We start from the raw sequence: 8,027 nt of genomic DNA on the forward strand, positions 1-8,027 counted from the left end.
AAGACAACACTTTCAATCAATAGTATAAACTCCGCTCTCCGATTCAAATTTTGCACTTATTAAAGTTTATAGTTGCGTTTGTTGAAAAAAACATTTACAAAACTTGGGTAGAATTTGATGTGTTGTTGAGAGAGAGAGAGAGAGAGAGAGAGAGAGAGAGAGAGAGATAGGCGAAGGGAAAGAGAGAGAGAGGGAGAAGGAGAGGAAGAGTGTGAGAGAGAGACTGTGACTAGTTGTCGGGGAAACGTGTGTGCGTACCTATGCGTATGTGTTTGTGGGTGTGTGTGTGTGTAGGTGTAGGTGAAAGCATTTAATAATAAATTTGATCCCTGTTCCGCGTAGTAGTGTTGTGTTTCAAAAGAAATAGAAGCAAAAGAAAATATGAAACTCCCCCCTAAAATCTTCTCCCTTCAATCAGCCACCCCTCCCCCCCTCCCTCCCTCCCCCGCCTCCACTTTTCCTCTTATATTCCCCCTTACAAAACGAACGACGCTCATGTTGAAGTTTGGTGTGAGGCTTTAAACACACTAAACAAACTATAGTAAGTAGTGACGGTCGAGAGTAACAACTTCTCTATAAAGAACTTTTAAATGAACACACACTCACCCCAACACGCACACACTAAGGAGCTAAGGAGGATAGCAGCAGAGGAGAAAAGCGGGAATGGCTCTAAAACTCGAAAATACACACACACTCTCAAACAAAGGATTTAAGAATGGTATATGGAGCGCGTTTCACCCACATACACACACACAAATATAAGAGGATGTATTACACAACAATCGAACAAGAAAGTTGTGATAAAAGAAGCAAAATAAAATGGAAGCAAAAACAACAACAATCCCCAACCCACACACACACACACACGGTGGTTATGAAGCTAGTGAAAGATGGGCAAATAGAAGTAGTTTAACGAAAAATATTTAACAAAACAAAAACCCCCCGATCAGAAGCACGCAAACAAATCGCTAGTCGAACGTGTATAACAAGCAAAGATGCCACGAAAAACAAACGAAAAAAATGCTATTAAAACTGATGAATCTATAGAAACAAGAAAAGTAATAAAATGAACACAATGAAACCACAAACAGAAGCAGCACCGGAAGCGAGAAAAAGAAACGGAAACGGAAAAGAAAAGCCAGAAGAAACAAAACACAAACAAGCTTACGAGAAAAGAGAAAGAGAGAAAAAAACATGAACGAAACAAGTAAAGAGAAACAACGGTTTGCCACTCTCACAAGGACTTTTTTGTTTGTTTGTTGTTTCGAATGACAATCAACGCGACGCTTTGTTTGTTACTTAAAATTTCGTTTTGTTTTACTTTACTTCCTTGTTTCGTTTCTGTTTCTTTTCCTTTTTTCCTACCCTTATTTTTACTCTTGTTTTGTGTTTCCTGTTTTTCTTTTCCGGTTTTTTTCTCCCTATTTCAAGTTTTACTTGTGTTTTTCTTCTCTTTTTTTACCTTGTTTTACTTATGGTGTGCGCCGGAGTTTTCGCTTCATTTTATCCTTTTTCGTGTGTTTTTTTTTTTCACTACACTCATTTTCATTTTCAGCGGGACATTTGTTTGTTTTCTTTTTTTTTTTTGGTAGAGGTTTGTTTTCTTCTAAGAGAAGAAAAGAATGTTTAAAATCACTCGCATAAACCCGGTTGCTCAGAACCCGGAGTTTGGTGGTGAATAGCTAATGTTAGATCATATTGCTTGTTCGTGTTTTGTTTGTTTGTGTTAGTTAGGTTTTCGTTTACTAAGAATAATATTAATGGCATAACAGCAGCAGGATGTGTTCGTCGATGTGCTCGGGACGTTGCGTGCTGTTGGGGGGGAAGGGGTTCGATTTTGAATTGTACGTGACTGTGTGACTGTGTGCGCGTGTAAGTATGTGCTCCTATGGATGTGGTGCAGGCGGGTGGGTGGGTATTCTGTGAAGGAGGGGGGGGGGGGGGCTATGGGATTATTGAGCTTTAACTTCGATCGATTTTTACTTCCAATTCATTAGCATATTCAGGTTCATTGCGCTGTGTGTCGATATATACTAAACGTTAACTTAAAAAATGGTGCAACAAACAAGCTGAACAAATCGAAAAGAAGAAATGGAAGAAAAAGCGTCAAACCAAACACGAAGAGCAAAACAAAAAAAAAAAAACAATATAAAAGACAACTAAACACATACACCATCAGAAAAAAGGAACAAAACAAAAACCAATACGCAGCAATACGCGATTAAGTGTAGCAAAACTAACAAAACACCACCCTTTCTATTATCAGTCTTTGTCATATTCTAAAACTGCAAACTCGAAAGAAATAAAAAAAAGTGGAAACGATACAACCCTAGGCAAGCGAAACGAAGAAGAAGAAGAAGAAAAAACACATAAAACGATCTAAAAAAAAAACAATAAGATTAAAAGTAACAAAAAACTAAGCAAAACAACAACACACACACAAACAAGCACAGCGAACGGAAGAAATAGTGAGCCTCATCCTCTCCGTTTTAAACGCGCGCCCCTCCCCCTCATGCAACACGTGCTAAGCTAATTCAATGGACACACGCAAAAGAAACCCCCTCTGCTAGGCTAACATTGGCATACGCAAATATATATATAAATACATATATTTATGTATAGATTCTACACTCGTACACACAAACACACACGCGTACACAACAAATAATCTAACAACAAAACAGAAAACGAAGAAAAACCCACACGCATAACTTAGCATGAGAATCTCTCTTAGGCGGGATCACCGAATAATATAAAAGCAGAAGACAACAAACAAAACAAGGAAAAAATCAACACAAAAAAAGGGCAAGAAAGAGAACAAAAAAGAGGAAAAAACAAAAGCAACACACAAAAAAAAATGGAAGCAGAACACGGAAGGAGCAAAAACACAATGAAATGTAAATCTTGCAAGATAAATTTGTAGTTTAAAGCAATGGCAACGCCAAAAAAAAGCAAGCCAAAACATTTGGGATTGGGCGAAAGGGGAGCGTTTTTCTTGCTCTTTTTTCCGTCATTCTCTCTCTCTCTCTCTCATTCTCTCGGTTTTCTCTTCTCATTGTTAAAATTTACTTAAATTGCTACACATACACACACATTCCCACATTCATCTACTAACCCAGATTGGTATGTGTATGTGTGTGTTTGTGTGTGTGTGTGTGATTTACAAATTGGTATTTAATGAAGGGCGTAGGAGAAATGCTGGCTGGTGGTTTGCTGAGGTGGAAAAGGATAAAAACAGCATTTTGAAGTGTTGCATCGGCACACTACTGCACACACTTTTAACTTTAACGGGGGAGGGGGGGGGGAGGCTGGGAGGGGAAACAAATGTAATCGGTGCATTTTGTGAGACACAATACAAGGGTGTTGATGAGCGGTGGGGTGAACGCACGCAAAAAAATGGAAAACCAGGAAAAAATGTCGAAAAAAAAAATTAAAAATTAAGACAAAAGAAGAAAAACTATAACTAAATGTGACAAAACAAGAGAAAAAATTTGAGAGTGAGAAAGAGAGAGCGATAAAGAAAGAGAGAGAGAGAAGTGACAGAAAGAGAAGTAAAAGAAAGGAGAAAGTTTAAGTATAAAAAACGAAGATGGAATGAAAAAGAGAAACACACAAACACACACAATCGAACAACAAACTAAACTCGAAAACACACTTAACAAACTCGAATTGGTAACAAACGGTATAAAATTGGCACACACACACATGTATGTATGGTATTTACAGTGTCGGTCAGTCAGCTTGTACTGCTACACTTTAATCGATGTGTGTCGTACACCTTTGATTGGTTGGCGATTTTTCGCCACTCGGATTTTGCAATCTCTTTTTTCAGGAGGAAAAAAAAAGACAGGAGTTGGGTAACAGAGAGAAAACAAAAAGTAAAAACAAAAATTGAGCAAAAAAAAAACACGAGAAGAAAAGAAAGGGATGCAAGTAAAACTGAAGAAGAAAACTAAAACAAAGCAAAGCATATTTAGAAGAAACAAAAAAAAAAAGAACAATTAGATAGAAACATAGAATTATTTGTATCTCATTCCCCTTACTTCCCGGTTTTCGCCCCACTTCTCGCCCTCCATTGTGCAAATTGTGCAAAAGGAAAAAAAAAAAACATTGCACTTTCTCTTCTCTCTCTCTCTCTCTCTCTCTCTCTCTCTCTCTTTCACTCTCATGAAGTATAGCGCGCGTATGCTATCACTTTGGCTCATTACAAAAACACACAAACACACACATTACACATATATTAGAAAGAGAGAGAGAGAGACAGTAAGAGAGATTGGAGAAAACAGATTTAAAGAAATGATAAGTAAAGTAACAAAAACACAAACATAAATAAAAAAACACAAAACAAACGAAACACAGAAGAAAAGAAACCAACAACAAACCTATATTCACGAAAAAAAGATCGTTTTTTCATTCGTCGTTTTCTTTCTTGCGATGTATGCGAACTAAGTAAGAAAACACACACACAAGAAAATCACCCATAAAAGGAACAAATAGAAACAAGAAGCATTTGGTGAAAGAACAACAAAAGAAAACAAAAAAAACGGCGAAAACACAAAGAGAAATAAAACAACACACAAACAGATAAACACATATATAGAAAGAAAAAAAAACGAAACACACATGAAAAAATGCAGAGAAGACAAAACAGTCTTGGCTGCAAGAAGCAGCACGTACTCGTAAATATAATACGAAAATCAGAAATAATCGAAAACGAAGCGTTTAACAGGGGGAAACGGGGGAGAGGAGATGAGGCGAGAGGAGAGTAAATACACGAAGAAGAAAAGGAAAAAACAAAACTACACAACACACACATACACGCGTAAGTAAAAAGTGCAAGGAGATAAGATTACCAAAAAATAATTTTAAGTATTTAAGGGCTAATGGCAACAACAAAGGGGAAGAAAGAGAAAAAAAAACAAACAAATAGAAAAGCAAAATCCACAAAGAAAAAGCAAACAAACAAACATACACAACACACATAAGCTAAAATGTATAAGCAAAGGGAAACGGAAAGATTTGCAACAACAACAGAAGAAACCCATAATTAACGCATAACAAAATGCATAATAGCGCAAAACAACAGATAAACTCACACTCTGACACACCCATGCAAATATGATAATAGAGATAAAAGAAACATAGTTCGTGAGAAAAGGAGAGGGAGAACAGAAATGACATTTACGTGGAACGGAGTATGAAGCACCCAGCGGTTTGTATGGGTGTACTGCAGCCACAGGCGTCCTGGCTATAGACACATATACAACGTTAAGAGAAAAACAGAGAGAGAGAGAAAGAGAGAGAGTGAGTGAGAGAGCGAGAGTATGGATGAGACGAAAAGGGAGAGTGCGGCGGGGGCGATGAAGAGACAGGAAATTAAGAGAAGAAAAAAACCGCGGAAGGAGGAGCTTCGAATAATTGGCGTATGTATTGTGCTCTAGTTACGATTAAACCAAGAAGAAGAAGAAGAAGATAAAGAAAACAACAACCAAGGGAAAGTAAAAAAAAAGAAATCAAGAAAACGAGAGTAACACGAGAGAGAAGAACATACAAAAAGAAAGATAAAAAACTGCAAAAAAAGCAACAAACAAACAAACAAACAAAAAAAACAAAAGTACGCCTATCGTAGATTTGTGCTAACTACAAGTATATAAATCACTAAAAAAGAAAAGAAAACAAAAGAAGAAAAAAAACAACAACAAAAAAAACAAACAACATTAGGCAGCGAAACTAATATTTCCAAGAGGTAAATCTTAAAACAAATTAATTTAACTAAGGCAACACGTCATACCAGATTATGCCACTAATCGTTTGTTATTATGTTTGTTACTGGGGTAAAATATAATCAATCACATCCTTCGACTAGTCCGGCCTTGCCCACTGGTGTCACTTTTTATCCTATCCTACGTTGTTGACGAGTGAATGTGCAGGTTTGTATGATCATGGTCGGGATTTTTGTAGTCGAGATGGACAAAATTGCTGCTACCGGACTATTTGGAACAAAATTCGGAACTAGTTCCAGAAGGTAGGTGCAGCAAACTAACTGTCAGATACGGTTCGAAACCGTTCGGAACCTCCCAGAACCGTCCAGAACTGTTAGAACCGTCCGGGACTATCTGAACCGTCCGGAACTTAGGAACCTTCTGGAACTGCCGGAATCATAAAGAACTGTCGAAACCGTCTGCAATCGCCAGAATCATACGGAACTGTCACAACCGTCCGGAATCGTCCAAAATTGTCGGAACCGTCCGGAACTGTCGAAATCATCCGGAATCTTACGGAACTGTCGGAACCTTCCGGAGCCGGCGGAATCGTACTGAACTGTCGTAGCCATCCGGAATTGTCCGGAATCTTACGGAACTGTTGGAACCGCCCAGAATCGCCGGAATCTTCCAAAATCACCGGAACCGTCCGGAACCGCCGGAATCGTACGGAGCTGCCAGAACCGTCCGATACTGTCAAAACCGTCTGGAATCGTACAGAACTGTTGGAACCGTCCGGAACCGCCGGAATCTTACGGAACTGTCGAAACCATTTGGAATCGTACGGAACTGTTGGAACCGTACGGAACCGCCGGAATCGTACAAAACTGTCAAAACCATCCGGAATCGTACGGAACTGTTGGAACCGTCCAGAACCACCGGAACCGCCGGAATCGTAAGGGGCTGTCGGAATCGTCCGAAACTGTCGAAACCGTCTGGAATCGTACGGAGCTGTTGGAACCGTCCGGAACCGCCGGAATCTTACGGAACTGTCGGAACCGCCGGAATCGAACGGAACTGTTGGAACCGTCCAGAACCGCCGGAATCGTACGGACCTGTACGGAATCGACATACGGTTCCGACGGTTTCTGACGGTCCCGTACAGATCCCGAGGGGGGAAAGATTGCTTTTGATTATATTTTGTATCATAATTGCTTATTGTTTCAAACAAGGTGTGGGTTGTCTTGGACTGAAAAACTCTGTTTAAAAGGAACCCCAAACCAAACCACAAAGACACGCTAATGGCCTAGACTCATAAACGCCACAAGTTATGCAATTCGACTGGCAACAGCTTATTTATCGGCTTGCCGCCGGCTGCGTTTGTGATGACATTTCGCAAAGCACATTACAGCCAGGCGCTCGTGCAAAAAGTCCGACATTACATCAACACACGTGGGCACACAAAAGCAGGCACATGAACCGCGCACGTGATGTGCGCTCGGCTACATTTAAGCTAATTTACGTACCACCCGGCGGATGTTATGTAATCGACGCACCTGTTGCCCTGGCCAAACACACCGATACTGTGAAGTCTTACAATTACATCCTTTGCACCTTTATAAGCGGTCAGTCTATTAAACCGGGTGACCTTTTAACCTTTCCTTGTCCTACCATGCTTTATGGAGATTGCGGAAGACTTTGTTTGGACGAATCTCTAGTAAGTTCAATGTTGGGAGAAGTGTTGGAAGAAAAAAACGGAGTAATCCTATTTATATCTCCCGCACTGTGCAATCAACAATTGATGGAAAAAGACCGAAAGCAGCATTCTCATCCTCCTACTACAGGGTGCAAGGCAACCCTTGGACAACGATTTGACAGTTCGTCGCGATTCGGCGTTTACCGATGTTCACATCTTTTCACGTGTACCGAGTCTGCGCAGTGCGTTGGCGAAATTCAAACGAAAGCAGCAGGATAGGTGTCGTATGCCCAACGTCTTCTAACGATTTCTGACTGGCCTTGAAATGAATATTTGGAAAAATTGAGGACTTTTTTCATCTTAAAATTTAACATATTATTATTCCTACTCCTAGCCTAGAGTTTGTGGTTGGTTAAAGAATGTCCTCGCAATGTCCACGAATGTCTAATTGCAAAACTTGACCTCGAATGCTTCATACTTTAGGCCAGTTTTACTTACTTCCATTCACGGTCCTTTGAATGCTTTGCGGTGTTGATCTGCTACAGAACACGAGTGACATCCATTCTCGCGACCATTCTGGTGGACGCATCAACGCTGCAGATAGTAATGCCAAATAGATGTGGTCCTCA

General features: G+C 39.9%; 1 protein-coding gene across 6 annotated transcripts in view; it reads left to right on the forward strand.

The window, feature by feature from the left end:
- LOC118508987 (calcium/calmodulin-dependent protein kinase type II alpha chain) overlaps positions 1-5,865 on the forward strand; it is a 24,733-nt gene extending 18,868 nt beyond the window's left edge. For all 6 annotated transcript variants that reach the window (XM_036049001.1, XM_036048992.1, XM_036049011.1 and 3 more), the window contains exon 2: positions 1-5,865. This exon is cut by the window's left edge and continues 5,060 nt beyond it. The gene's annotated coding sequence lies outside the window, so the exon portion shown is untranslated.
- Positions 5,866-8,027: the final 2,162 nt, after the last annotated feature.

The sequence above is a fragment of the Anopheles stephensi genome, chromosome X (assembly GCF_013141755.1).
Source record: "Anopheles stephensi strain Indian chromosome X, UCI_ANSTEP_V1.0, whole genome shotgun sequence".
Taxonomy (NCBI): domain Eukaryota; kingdom Metazoa; phylum Arthropoda; class Insecta; order Diptera; family Culicidae; genus Anopheles; species Anopheles stephensi.